The sequence below is a fragment of the Lissotriton vulgaris genome, chromosome 11, assembly GCF_964263255.1.
Source record: "Lissotriton vulgaris chromosome 11, aLisVul1.2, whole genome shotgun sequence".
NCBI classification, from domain to species: Eukaryota; Metazoa; Chordata; class Amphibia; order Caudata; family Salamandridae; genus Lissotriton; species Lissotriton vulgaris.
The window spans coordinates 39,141,637-39,156,708 of NC_141699.1; positions in this window are offsets into that span (position 1 = coordinate 39,141,637).

Here is a 15,072-nt window from a genome sequence, read left to right on the forward strand (position 1 = left end):
GAAACACGCTACGGATGTTTCCTATCGCTCATGGTGGAATGCAGTCTGTTTTCATCACACTAATTATGTTACCCCTGTCTCCCTGGCAATTAAGCGGGATCTTGTCTGGCTACCTTTGGTAACCTATCTCTCCTCCTTTGCTCCAATACAACCCCCTTTACTCCATGTTACAGCTGAAGTTGGCAAACCCCCATGAATATTCTAATGCCCTTTCCTTCCAATGTTTTATTTTACAATGTTATCTGACACTACATTTACCTTATGCTCATTTACTTTGTTCATGCTTTTTTAATGCTCGTTATATTTGCTCTTTTTATGAAATTTTGAGAATTTGTTTATTTTCTTCATGTACTTTACATTTACTCATGTTTTATCCTTAAGTTGTATCTTATTGCCATATACATTTTTCGGTTTCTTCATTTGTACCCCCCTTTCCCCCTTTTCATATCTTCAATAAAATCAAACTTAATAAAAAAAAAATTAAAAAAACAATATTAGTTCAAAAAACAAATCAATATCAGGCAAAGTCATAGTACAAGTGCTAATGACACCCTCAACATCCTCATAAAAGGCTTCTGGATTCTTTCACGGATCAGGCAATGCATTTTTAAGGGGCATAACTTCTGCTCTAATCCAAGGAGTGTATACCCAATTATAAATAAAATAACCTTTTGCATCAATAGAAGTCTTATCATCACTTGTACCCGTTCCCTTAGGAGGAACATATAAAGGAACATATAAAGGCGCCGCTTCCCGCATGGGTTTCACATTAATTACAACATTCTTATCTGTTTCAGGAGTAGAAGTTCGTGTAATGCGGATTTGGGATCTTTGTGCAGCTGCATCTGTGCCTTTTTCTCCTCTCGCAAACGGGCTGCGTCAACACGCAGTTTAACCAAGTGTCTGATCATGTTAGCCACCTGGGAGAAGACAAAAAGACCTTCAGATAGTTGTTTACAATCAGCTGCCACATCATCGGGCTCCATTTCTACCGAATATTTTCTAAACCGGCAAATGTATCGGTAAAATATATTTGCTCCCTTTCCTGCCAACCTTTTATACTATCTAAAAGTTCAGAAGCAGCTTTAGTACTAAGAACGGCTTTACGCACAGCAGATCTAATCACAGACGCACGTTCAGCACATAACATTGAGCCAGTTTCTCGAGATTTGTCTTGATCTGTAGAAGAGTCCTCATCTGACTCATAAGAAGCAGAAGGAAGAGTATACGGAGGTGGACAACGATCTAATAAGAGAGAATCATCTTGGGGCTTATTAAGAATAGGATAAAGAGGTCTACGAATAGCGTTTTGGCTATTTACCTCTAAATGACCCTCCCTATCTTCCCGCTCCTTAATTTCTTTAATTTCTCTATTTTTAATTTACAATGCTTTCGCATGAATGGTATTTCGTTGTTCTTTTTCAATCAAGGCTTGTTCACGCTTCATTCCCTCAAGCACTTCTTTCTCCCACATTCGCACACAGTTAAACATATCTTGCCCAGCCTTTCGCTTAAACATTCGTTGCTCCACATACTGAATCTTTCGCAAATCAAATGACCCATGCATAGGCTAACGCAACTCAGGATCTTTACAAGTGTATTTTTTCCATAACGTGCTGTACATTATGGAAGTAATACCATACTTAATATACATGTCCCTATTAGGCGTTTGTGCTTCGTCGAGTTTCAACTGGTACCACTACAAAAGCAACACATCCTACTAAGTGTGCTGGAAACAGGCATGCCAAAATTAGTGCAGAATATGCAGTAATATAATCAAAGTAGCGCATACGGTACTCTTCGTACGTTGCGCCGTTCAAACAAATTAAAATACAGAAAAATCTCCTCATTACCTGCCTATATGAATTGCAATGCATATATAATTATCAAACACATACTAATATTGGCCAATCTTACAAACAAAAGCCGCAGTAAGTGTTATTAAACTACCTTACCAATCAAAGACATCAAAACCAACAGCAAGTGCCGCAGAACGACAACTGCACAGCACTGACGAGAAACCAATGAAATTGCATCCTGTGGTTTCAGAGAGGTCCCACTGCCCAGGACAACCCCACTTCAAGGAGACCACTGCACATCACTGAGGAGAAGCTAATTAAACTGCATCCTGTGGTTCCAGAGAGGCCCCCACTGCCCAGGACAAGCCCACAGCAAGGAGATCATTGTACACCACTGACGAGAACCAGTGAAGTTGTATCCTGTGGTTCAAGAGAGGGCCCACTTCCCAGGACAACCCCACAACAAGGATACCACTGCACAGCACTGACCAGAACCAGTGAAACTGAATCCTGTGGTTCAAGAGAGGCCCCACTGCCCAGGACAACCCCACAGCATGGAGACCACTGCACAGCACTGACCAGAACCAGTGAAACTGAATCCTGTGGTTCAAGAGAGGCCACACTGCCCAGGACAACCCCACTGCAAGGAGACCACTGCACAGCACTGACCAGAACCAGTGAAACTGAATCCTGTGGTTCAAGAGAGGCCCCACTGCCAAGACAACCCCACAGCATGAAGACCACTGCACAGCACTGACCAGAACCTGTGAAACTGAATCCTGTGGTTCAAGAGAGGCCCCACTGCCAAGACAACCCCACAGCATGAAGACCACTGCACAGCACTGACCAGAACCAGTGAAACTGAATCCTGTGGTTCAAGAGAGGCCCCACTGCCAAGACAACCCCACAGCATGAAGACCACTGCACAGCACTGACCAGAACCAGTGAAACTGAATCCTGTGGTTCAAGAGAGGCCACACTGCCCAGGACAACCCCACAGCATGAAGACCATTGCACAGCACTGACGAGAAACCAGTGAAACTGCATGCTGTAGTTCAAGCGAGGCCCCACTGTCCAGGACAACCCCACAGCAAGGAGACCACTGCACAGCACTGACGAGAAGCCATGAAACTGCATCTTGTGGTTTCAAGAGAGGCCCCACTGCAAGGAGGCCACACTGTACAGCACTGTCGTCAGCACAACAAGCAATCTGCAGGTCAGAGCACCACAGCTATAGAGCAGTGCATTACCACACTGCAAGGAGGCCACACTGCACAACAGAAACCTGAACTGCAGCACAGTGCTGCAGGACTGCAGTGAGACCACACTGCACAGCCTGCCTTCAGCACAACAGGCACCCTGCAGAGCACATTGAACAGTGAGAGCTGTGCCACAACACTGCTGTGAGAGCTGTGCCACAACACTGCTGTGAGAGCTGTGTCTCATCACTGCTGTGGAGCTGTGTCACATCACTGCTGTGAGGGCTGTGTCACATTAATGCTGTGAGAGCTGTGTCTTATCACTGCTGTGAGAGCTGCGTCTTATCGGCCCCATGTCTAATAATCAGATGGGCACAAAAAAGACTGGGAGCTTCAACTGTTAAAACGCAGTGTTGCCCTATGTGCTCCAATGACTGTTCTGAGAATGAGGTTCACATGTTTTTTGTTTGTAGGGCATACATGAAACCGAGAAAGAATTGGCTGAAACCAATGTGTAACCTTCTGGGAACTAGGTCCTGTTCAACAGCCTTTAGGATCATGAAAAGTAACTCAACCCAGTTCATTGTATTCAGTATAAGTAAATTTCTATATTCTGCTTACATAATCCGTAAAAAACAAGGTCATTGCCTCTGAGTTGGAAATGTGTATATGTTTACATAACCCTTACATTTGTAACAGTTTTTTACATAACTTTTAAAAACTTCTTTGAAATGAAATATACTGCATGATTGTTCCTAAAGAATGAATTGTAAAAGCTATTCCCTCCCCCAACACTTTTTTAATACTTTTATATTAATGTTTGATTTTTATGTATGTATGTGACTTTTATGGCCAAACTGGCCGAAATAAAGTAATAATAATAATAATAATCATCTTCCTCCAAGGTATCCTCTTTTCTGTGGGATCACTTTTCTGTCTGTCTGGCTACTTTGCCTTTGTGCAACAAAGCTGTGTAGGTAACCGTGCACATACAATACCTTACAGTTCATTAGAGAGCCTGGAGCAGCGTCATTTTGGCTCCACCCTTACATGTTCGATCAGGCCCCATATATGTTTACATATGGCCTCATGTATTCATGTGACTGCACATTATTAACTTAATGTAGTGCACTTGAAAATGCAGAAAGTGCTTTAACGGTGCAATCTTGACACTTATATGAGTGTGCATATTAACGTTTCCTTTACAGTAACAATGAATTGCAGGTCTTATATATACCTGCAAACGCGTGGTTTGAAAAACATTGTTAAATCTTATATTTACGCATTTATTTGAATAATACTCATATTTATCCTATGATTGGAAATGTATCGATTGAGTCGGATGCTGCACGTATAGTGTGACCATATATGTACCCGAGATCCTGTGTTTCAACATGTATTGATATGCGTGCTATACTGAGTTGCCCAAAGGCCTTACGCATTTGGATTTCGCCACATTACCCTTCCACAGGAATGTCTGCCTCGGATGCTTTGCTTTTCTCTCCTCTGCAGGTGCGTTCCCAGGTCTCAAGGTGAAAGAAGGCTCATTGGGCACCAGAGATCATGAAGCTTGAAAGGGGTCTCCCGCGGGGACGAGAGGAGTTAATGGGGTGCATTTCGTGTCTGAAGACCGGAGGAGTCCACGGATGTTCTGAATGCAAAGACCAAAGGAAGGAAGTCTCGAGTGTAGTTGTCGCGATTTATTGTTTGAAGGTGGAAAATAATAAGACCTTTGATATGAGATTCTAGAAGGTTCTTTTTGTGGGTATTATTAGAAAATACACTTTAGCTTTATTCAGATTTCCTCTAGGCTTGGAGAGATACAGATCTCTTTGTGACATCTCTGTTGTGTGGCTTTATTACAGGGGCGGCTCCCCCATGTGGGCAGAGGAGCGTTGCCCCACTGCTTTCTCACAGTACGAGAAGCAGAAACATAAAACTGTATTATAAATACCATTTTATGTTTCTGGGAGAAGGCAGAAGGGTTTGGTTGGAGGTGGGCGTGCTGATGGTCAGGTTTGCTTTAGGGCAGGGGAGTAGTGGCTTGCCCAATGTTGAGGGCGCTGACTGTTTGGTAAGCCCTCTGGGGCCGACCAAACCAATTATGCGCACTCTGCCTTTTCCCCATGTAGGATGCATGCACCCTACATGGAGAAAGTGACCTCCCCATAGACGCCTGGCTGGTCGGCGTCCCGACCTATCACAACGCTGCCATTGCAGAATGGCTTAGGGGAGGGGAGGGAAGCTGCCTGCTTCCTGTTAACGAGAGTAGCAGAGAAACAGAGACGACGCTGGACCAGGCTTGCAAAGGTACGTTAACTTCTTTTTAAATAAACCCCCTTTGCACAACCCCCTCCCTGCGTGACTCCCGCCTTCCACCTGCGAGTCATGCCGGACGCAACTGGCTATGTACTATACAATATTGTTCCTTTAGAGTATTTATGCAGAGGTTCTGCTATGCGGACATCTTTCTATTTTCCAAAATTGGGTTCGGGTTTCCTTATCTAGCACCATTTAGTGTAGCTTACTTTAAGGAGATTTAGATTTTCACAGGCAGGAGGATCAAAACTTTCAAACTAATCACCCATAGCTGCCAAGGTTTCAGATTGCTAAGTGTGACATTTTAATAATTTTAGAGTAATTATGAGTGACATGTCAATGACTATGTGTGACATTTTAATAATTTTAGAGTGATTATGAGTGACATTTCAATGACTATGAGTGACACTGTCTCGTGAGCAAAATTAAGCAATGAAGAGGAGGGAAACAATAATATCAGAAATTGCACACATTTGAGTTAACTGCTGCAAAATGTAAGAAATATAAACAACTTCCATTGATCAGACTCTAGCTAAAATTATAGAAATTAGATAAAGCAGCTTGGAAGTGGTTGAAAATGTCATTATAATCAGCTGAGTGACTCAGTCTCACTCAGCAGCCACCAGTGACCTAGGCTATAACGAAACTGAAAAACAAAGCAGAGACGTACTGTGTGAGTAACAGGGGCATAGGCAAACTCAGAATAAGTCTAGAATGGAGGGCATTTGCTAGTAAGTGTCTGGGTAGGCACGTGATTGAGATGAGCCACACTTCACACATAGAACTGGGTACGCTCTCAGGTATGTTTGTACTGTCTGTTTTTATTAGTTTAAATGGTTAAAGTTCTCTGCAGTTTAAAATGCCCTAATAAATCGAAAGTAATCAATGGCATTTATTTCAACGTCGTGAATAAACACAGCACAGTTTGTTCTATTTAATAAGAAGTTAGTGGGGTTTGATGTGCTGTGCTAGCTGCCCTGACCCGGGCAGACTGAGTGTTTCTGAATAAGTGAAAGATCCGCCGTGGCCTTCATGTGCTGCTTCTTATCTCTTTTCCTCTACTTGTGAGGAAGAGTGACGCTCTGAACAAACAAGGAGGCCCAATGAGGGAGTGGGTGGGGGACTCCTTTACCAAGCAATAAAAAAACCTTTCCAGTCGCTTCAGAGCCCCGCGACCTCTCCCAAGGCTTCACTGAGGAGAGATAACCGAGGTACGGTGGAAGGGAGCTGCACGTGGGGGCTCAGCCAGCATCTCAATTTCGCGCACACAGGCTCTCTCTCCCACTGACCACGACCAGTCGTACATATGGCAATAGCAAAATGTCACTAACCTCACAGAAGAAGGGCCCTCCACCTCCAGTCTGTCCAGGCGGCCCCGGTGTCACTGACTTCACTCCGCGACGATCGGCTACAGTAAGATATTTCATGACTCAAAGGGGGCGGTAATAACAATAGCTAGCACGTGGTGCCCGAGCAGATTAAAGCCGGCGGACGGTGCCGTAGTTATAGACAGCACTACCTCTAAAGATGATGACATGCTGCGCCGCCTGCAAACTATCCAGCCGCATCGAGCGCCCAAAATAAACTGCACGCGCTTCTGCAGTGAAATCTCACTGTGATGACATCAGCCTGCCAGTAAGAGTCGAGCCGGGGTAGATACTTTCAACCAGGATACATTGTACTAAAGCTACGTTAGCTCAGCTGAATCCCAAGCCTGCTGGAGCTGCCACAGACTCTGTTTTAATCAGGCCTGACAGTCAGGCTTGACAGTGACAACCTCAAGTACTGATAATGCACTTAGCTTTTAAATACGCTTATTTGCGTGACAATCCTTTAACATGCGGTAATGCGGAAATGTAACTAAAAATGCGTTAGTGTCACACCGGATGTGTGACACTTGGCTGGGCTGAGCACATGTGAGTGGGGGAGGATTCAAACTATGTCTGAGCGCAGTAGCTTGGACTGCAAGGGGATTAGATATAAAACCTATGCTGTGCAAATGTGTGTGCGTAGGGCAATGTAGCAAGAAAGTGCACCGCCCTGTGGGATGCCAGCAGCAGCGCCAGATGTTTGTAGATTTTATTGTATTTATTTTATTTATTTTCAGAGTTGTGTATAGCACGAACAGGATCCTTACAGATATCAGAGCGCTTTACATACATATGAAAGGAGGACAAAAGACAGAAAAACTTAAAAGGGCATTTTGTGCAAAGATGCGAACCATGCATGGTAGTAGAGTGTGATTTTGTGGTCGATTCAGGCACTGAAATACAAGGTGGAGAAAACACAGGCAAGCAGTATTTGCATATTTTAAGTTCAAGTGAATTTAGCCATGAGGATCGATTTGACTTCTTTTTTGAAGGATGCAGTGGATGAGATAAGTTTGGTTTCTGGGGGGAGGGTGTTCCAGATCCTGGGGGCCATCCCTGAGAAGGAGCGCTTGTACGTTTTTTTCTTGTTGAATTTTTGTGGTTTCAGAAGGAGAGTTTGTGCGCTTCTTGTGGCTCTTGAGCCTCCTGAGATTGTCAATTTCTGAGCAATGTAGCTGGTCGAGCTGTGATATAAGGCCTGTGAGTAATGCATGCGATTTTCAGGTGTATTCTGGCTTCGAGCGGGAGCCAGTTAAGAGATTTTAAGTCAGGAGATATGTGTGAGTGTTTTTTTGATCCAGTTATGAGCCTTGCTGCAGCATTGATGGAGGCTCTTAAAGGTGCGGTTGTTGATAGTGGGAGACTGCAGAGGGAGGCACTTCCATAGTCAATCCGAGGGATAACAAGCGCTTGGACTGCAGTTCTAAAGTCGTTGGCTGGGAGGAAGGGTTTCAGTTTCCTCAAGGTATTGGTTTGGACATTAGCTCCCTTGGTTGCATTGCTGATATGTCATTGCATATTGAGATTGGAGTCAAGGGTGATACCTAAGGATTTTGCTGAGTCTACAATGACAGGTTGGACGTTGAATGCAGTGAGGTGTTTCAGCCAGTCCTGGGCGATGGGGACTTTGGAGGGGGGTGCTATTAGGAGGAATTCTGTTTTCAGAGCATTACGTTTGAGATGGTTCTCTGCCAGCCAGGTCTGTGTGTCCTTAAGGGTTGAGTTGAGAAGTTTAAGGTCTTCAGGGGATTGTAGTTTGAGGTGGAGTTGTGTATCATCCGCATACATGTGGAATTGCACATTAGAGGCATGAAGCAGTGCGGTGAGTGGCTCCATGACTAGGTTGAACAGGGTTGGTGAAAGGGAGGATCCTTGCGGTACACCAAGTGTTACTGGAGTAGGTGTGGACATAGTGTTATTAGTTTTGAATGTCTGAGTCCGGTTATGGAGGAAGGAGGTGAACCATTTGAGTACTGTCCCAGAAATACCCATTCTGATATTTATCAGATCGAGTAAGTTCTCGTGTTTGACCGTGTCAAATGCAGAGGAGAGGTCAAGCAGAATGAGGAGGCAGGAGCTGTTTTGGTCTAGAATTTGGAGTGCGTCATCAATTATGTGAGTCATGGCTGATTCTGTGCTGTGGCCTGCATGGAAGCCGGATTGGTGTCGGTTAAGAACGCTATACTGTGCTCGGCCTTTTACTAAATGCAGTGCATCACCCTGGTTGCTGCACTGCGTTGCTAACATGTTAGTAAATATACCCCCTCTGTTTGCTCCTGGGAGTCAGTGGAAATAGCGCCTTTTGTTTCAGACTGCACTAGTTTCCTCTCTGTGAAATGTAGTAGAGGAACCAGCCCCCATGGGCACCCTGTGGCCCTCACCCCGCTCCCACTGGGCCTCTGCCATCCTTTGTGGGGATGAACCAGCCCCGATGGACCCCCAGAGGTCCCTACCCCGCTCCCGCCGTCACTTGTCCTCTGGCATCTCCTATAGGGATGAACCAGCCCGATGGGCCCCCAGTGGTCCCCGCCCGCTCCCAGGTGTCAGAGATGCTCCTGTGGGTACACCGCAGCCAGCCTGTTTCCATTGCCAGATGTAGCCTTTTGCTGTCTGTGTTATTTGTTTATATATTTCGCATAGTTATTATATTACAGCCCTGAAGAAGTCCATGTTATAGGGGTGAAACGCGTTGGCTGGCCTTTTTGATGTATACACGTGAAGCAAACGTTATCGACTTTGATAGGATCAATCGTCCTTATTTGTTGTATTTGTGCTGCACCTCTGTAGTTATATTCAATAATTTCCCCTAGTTGTAGGGGAGCATCTCTCTGCAGAGGGTGCTTACAGGGGGTGCACATAGTGGAAGGTATATTTTGGGAACTCTAAACACACGCCGTGGGAGGTTACGGTGGAGGAGCAGCAGTCTTTTCCGGGTGCACTGCCTCCTTTCTTATAAACCCACAGCCAGCTCTGTTTGCTTGATCTCTTTGTGTGCACTTCTGAGGTGCTCGTGATAGCCGCAGTGACAAGCCCCGTCTTTGAAGATGGAGGACATGACAAGGCCTGCCTCATGCCTGCGCGTGCACCTCGCGACTCCGCCTTTCATCTTCCCTTTGCTGCTTTTGTGTCACCCTCTGCTGGATCTTAAGAGGGAGCAACCACCCCCTGCAGCCTGAAATCCACCACTTTTATCAAATGTCCTTTTAAGTAAACAGAGAGCATGTGAAGTGCTTCACGTGGAGAGGCGCACATCTAAGCGCTCCAGGCCACAGCATCAGGCTCCAGAAGAGAGGGGCTGTGATGTGTGGTGTGTGATGTATGAGTATCCTGGGCAGAGGCTCTCTGTTAGAGTGTCTGAAGATGTTGCCGCCGTGATTCAAACGGGGAACGTTGATTCACTCATCTAAAACAACTGGGAAATCAACAAGCACTGGCTGCTCCAGGTTTTTTGACTTTTGTATAGAGGAAACAAACTTCTCAAGCTTCAAGAAGACACTGAGAATACGGACCACAGGAACCTCAGCAGTGCAAGCTCGAAGTTATACGCATGTCTGGGTCTTGTGGTTCCAAGGACAGCGTCAGTCCTTGCAAACAAGCATTGTATATTAACCCTTGCAGCAGAAGGGCAGGTTTCTTGCACAAACAGCATGTCCGGCTGTGAAGTCGCAATATGAATTGAGGGGCCTATTTATCATTATATCATGCAGCGCAGCCAGGCACCTTACAGCGCTGCGTGATAGGGAAAGGGCTGCAATGCGCTGTATTTAGAATTGTTTGGCGCATTCCTGGATTTTCGCTGCGCTGGCACAGCATGTGCAGGACAGCGCAGGAAGAGTTCTTGCTGTGCTGCCCTGCTCCACAAAACTCATAAATATGCCCCAAATGTGTCACTGCACACTCCAGGTGCATGCTGCTGTTTGACAAATATCATAACACAAACGCCCTCGCCTAACAGCGCCGTCTTCTCTTACGTCACTGCCCTTCATTTGCTGGACTGAAATCCCCTCTTTTGTAAAAGAACATTCACAAAAGGTGTTGGACCTGATACTTGGCAGGTAGCATTTCCCTAAACATGTTTGCTTTTCGACCTGGGTTTTGCTGATTCTCTTTGTGGCCTCTGGGCTCTGAGCAGTTTCCCACTGTAAATATGGTGTGAAAGTGCGCACTCCCACCTACCCATGTTGGGAAGTGGTGCTGACTCCAGGTTCGAAAACACAGGCCTGGCAGCTATCATGATTGAACTCATGAGCCGACTGCCAGGACAGGCCGCCGTATGTGCGTACCCGCACATATGGTGCCCGTGATTGCATATGCCGCCTCCCCTTGGCAGCTAGTGGGCACTGACACATGTATTAGATAAACCTCTGTCCAGTCCGCCGTTGCGGACTCAGGTGGGTGCACTCGCACCCCTGGTGCTGGGGACTATGTGTCCAACCTGCCGTTGGAGGTCAATGTGCGCATTAGCGCACATGTGCCCAGGTAATGAGGTATAGCTGTATGTTTTTGCTACCTATGAGGCTGGTTAACATGGGGAAGTAGTTAATATTACTTTGGGCCGCAATAGCGGATTTCAGTGGCGCAGCCTCATGATGTTTCCTAACAATGCATTTGCGCTGCCAAACCCTTTCCAGTGGTTCGGGGTTTTGGCATTACTCACCTAAAAATATCACTTATAGAATATAGAGGGGGGATATGCTTGGGAGAATGCGTGACCGGAGAACCCAGACTGCATGGTGCACATGTGCAGAGGACTTTGTTGTGCACATGGAGGATTACTGCCCATGTAGGCGCCGCTGCCCATTCTGATTAATGGCCATCCTGGGCTGCAGACCTGCTGAAGGGTGGCGCCCTGAAGTGTGCTCTCAAAGGGTCTGTCTGCGGGCCTCCTGTTCTTCCAAATATTTTAGGGACATCAAAGCTCTCCAGTGAGGGGTCTGCACCATCTACCTGTGACATCTGGAACTTCTGGAGAGCGGTGTCCTCTCAAGTGCCCACATCGGCTACAGAACCCCATTGGGTAGCGCTGTGTAAGTAAGGAATTGATACTTGCGACTGGAGACCATACTGTCTAGTGCAGAACCCCAGATATCTTACCCACATCTATGTCTTCTGGTGCCCATACCGCAGGGACCCTGACCCCCCATAGGCATCTAGTTGGTGGTCAGACGATTCACTGGTTGTGGGACTCCGTGTGGCCTGTTTCTTTGACAGACATTCTTTAGAAGTGAGTGGCAATCCGGAGGGGAACTTTATTCTCAGCGTCCCACTAATACAAAGGGCTCGATTTAGTAATGTTTGGCATGAGTTTGAGGCAGCAAAACCCTAATATCAAGTCAAGTCAAAAGAAGTCTTTATTCGATTGTTCATCTTAAAATACATGTTACACATCCATCATTAAATCTCAATTTCTTAAGTGCAAGCATAGTTATTAAAAAAAAAATTAATATAAAGTTAAAAACATGACTAAGACAAAATTAAATCACTATACACGACTTCATTTACAGATTTAAAAAGATTAACATATTAAAAAACAGTTATTACAGAATATCACTGTCTAATTAAAACCTTGTTGAATATTTAACTGGGACCTTGATGCAAATTAATCCACCTTGAGCGAAGAATCCAAGCCCAACCAAGGTATTTACCAACCCCTATTACTATCAGGGGCGATAGATCAGATTTTAGAATTCTGCAGGCTGTGGATGCTGAACGAGTGCCCAAAGTTCTGCATATTGGCCGAAGCCACTTTTTTCTAGGGGCAACATACAGGGGGCATACAAAAAGAAAATGACACACACTTTCACCCTGCCTGATACACAGTGGGCAGTACTCTGGCCCTCCCTTACTCCATGATGTAGTTAGGGACCTCAGTGGTAGCGAACCAACTCTCAGTTGATGGAATAGTTTGCGATCCAGGGGCTTGGTGATGACATCCCAGTACTTTTCAAGAGAAGAGACATCCTTCAGAAGAACGAATGTCGTTGTAAGGGAACTTCCTGTCAACTCCGAGTGTCTTTGGCCAACAACCCATTCCCAGTAAAGGTTTCTCAGCTCTTTTTTTGGGAGGGAAGGAGGCCGAATCAGGGTTATGCCATAGATCACCAAGCCCCATGGCGCAGAGAGTAGATCTTACCCCTTTGAACCATCCTATGTTGTCAGAGCCCAGGAAATCCCTTACCTCTAGACATGCTTTTGCATAAAGCAATAGCTCTGGTGTGGTCCACAGGCGCCGCCAAAATGCTAGGGGTCTGAATCTCGCTAGGTCTTCCACTGGTTGACACCCTAAATCGTACAGAAGCGGGATACGTGGAGTGGATTTTGGTAGACCAACCACCGCCCTGAGAAATGTATTTTGGGCTACCTTTAGGGGATCCAGATTACTATACCCCCATAGCTCTGCTCCATACAAAACAGAGGGTAACATTTTTATGCCATACATTTTCATGAGCGGGGACATTGGCCGGGTGTAAGAACCTTTATGTTCTTTGAGCAGGCCTCCATCTATTTGCACATGTTTAAGTGCCAGGAGCTCGACTTGTGGTTTCCAACTAAGGTTTTCACTAAAAGTGACACCCAAGTATGTGAATAACGAAGTCTGCTCGAGTGTGGAACCACCAATAGTAACCCTGGCAGCAATTGGAGTTGGTCCTCTCAGCACCATAAACTTTGTTTTCGACACGTTAACCTCCAGCTCATGTTCGTGGCAAAACAGCTCAAATCTTGACAGGGCCTGCTGAGACCCTGCCTCGTCTTAGATATTAGCAGGGTGTCGTCCGCGAACATGAGCAAAGGTATTTCATCCCCGCCAGTGTAGGAACGTCCATGGGGTGGTTTACAAAATAAGGTAAGGTCTGGGTTCCCTGATGTTGGTCTGGGTATCGCTGCCACCATTCTCTGATTTGTGGGTTCTTAGGGTTAGGGCTTGTAAATCCATCTCTTTGATGGTCCGCTCATGCGCCAACCTCTTGTCCTCCCTTTCCATGTCCATCCTGGCTAGTTCTATTCTCATCTTCTTCTCCTCCCTCCTATCCTCTAACTCGGCGTTGGTCAAACCCCTCTCCGAGACACTACTGCCCGCTCTGGAAGGTGTCCTAGGGCCTGTTAAAAGGTTCCCCCCTCCCGCCTGGTACAGTGTTGCGGTCTCCAGGACAGTGTCCCTGTCACTCCCCTCAGTATCTACTTCCTCCCCGGAATGAGCCTCCACCCATGCCCGGATACTGGTCAGCAGCTCAACTTTCCTGGCGCCTTTCTTAAAAAACACCCCCTGCTGCTGACACCATTCCTTCAATTGGGTCACGGTATAATTTTCCAGCTCTTCCACATTTATCTCCATTTCTATTTAGAGTATAAACTTTTACACAGGAGGAATTCAAAAAGTGACCTGGGGTCAACCTCCACCCACCACCAGTAGTTAATTTAGAAAAAGCAAAATTTAGATTAGGAGGGCCGCAGGGAGAAAACTCCAGGTGAGGTCCCGTGGTAGGCACTGCGTTACTACTAAGTGAGTGTAAGCACAAATCCGTGATCCCACCGCTGAAACACCAATTATGTTGGACCTAGGGTATCCAAGTCTACATATGGTAGCCTGGCACAGTAGTGGATACAGCTAAACTCAAGGCGTTGGTTAAGTGCTTACAAAACCCACTCACAGTAACTCAGTGATGAACCACTAAAATGAAAGACACAACACCGATTTTTGGAAAAATACCATTACCTTTTATAAAAATAATTTGATTCTTCTTTTTATGCAAAATGGGTTTACAATTAGTTTAGCAATAATGCACCTGTGTTACATCAACCTCAGTATTTTTCCCACTCTAGGAATGCTAATTCATAGGTACATTTCCTTTGTAAGAAACTGTTATCAATCTCACAAAATTACTTTATCAATCAGACTTCTCAGTCAGTAATATTCACTATACAGGTTACACATTTACATTACAGACCTGGCATGTACATTTCATTATAGTTTCAGTGTGCCACTTGCAGTGATATTAGCCTGCTTCAGTAGTAATTCTCAATAAGACATAGCATCACTACTCTGCATTCAATTCTGTAAATACCCTGGGATACCAAGCTAGACCTCAGCATTAATTAACCTTGGATTCTGTAGTGTGCTCTTATTCCTCCTCTCCACAGCTAAGAGTCTTAACTAGAGTTAAGCTGTCCCCAGTTCTCAGAATTTCCCAGGGGCCCCTCTTCCCTACTCCTTACTTTAGCGTGGGGACGATGTTGTCCCAGTCCCCATGCGTCACCGCTGCCTTAAGGCTCCTTCCGGCTTCACTGCCTTTCTCTCCCTTCCTCCCGCCGAGCCGGCGCTTTGCTTGGGGCTGGGGCGGTGGAACGATGGTGATCAAGACTCCCCCCTCCCTGCTCGTGTCCGCT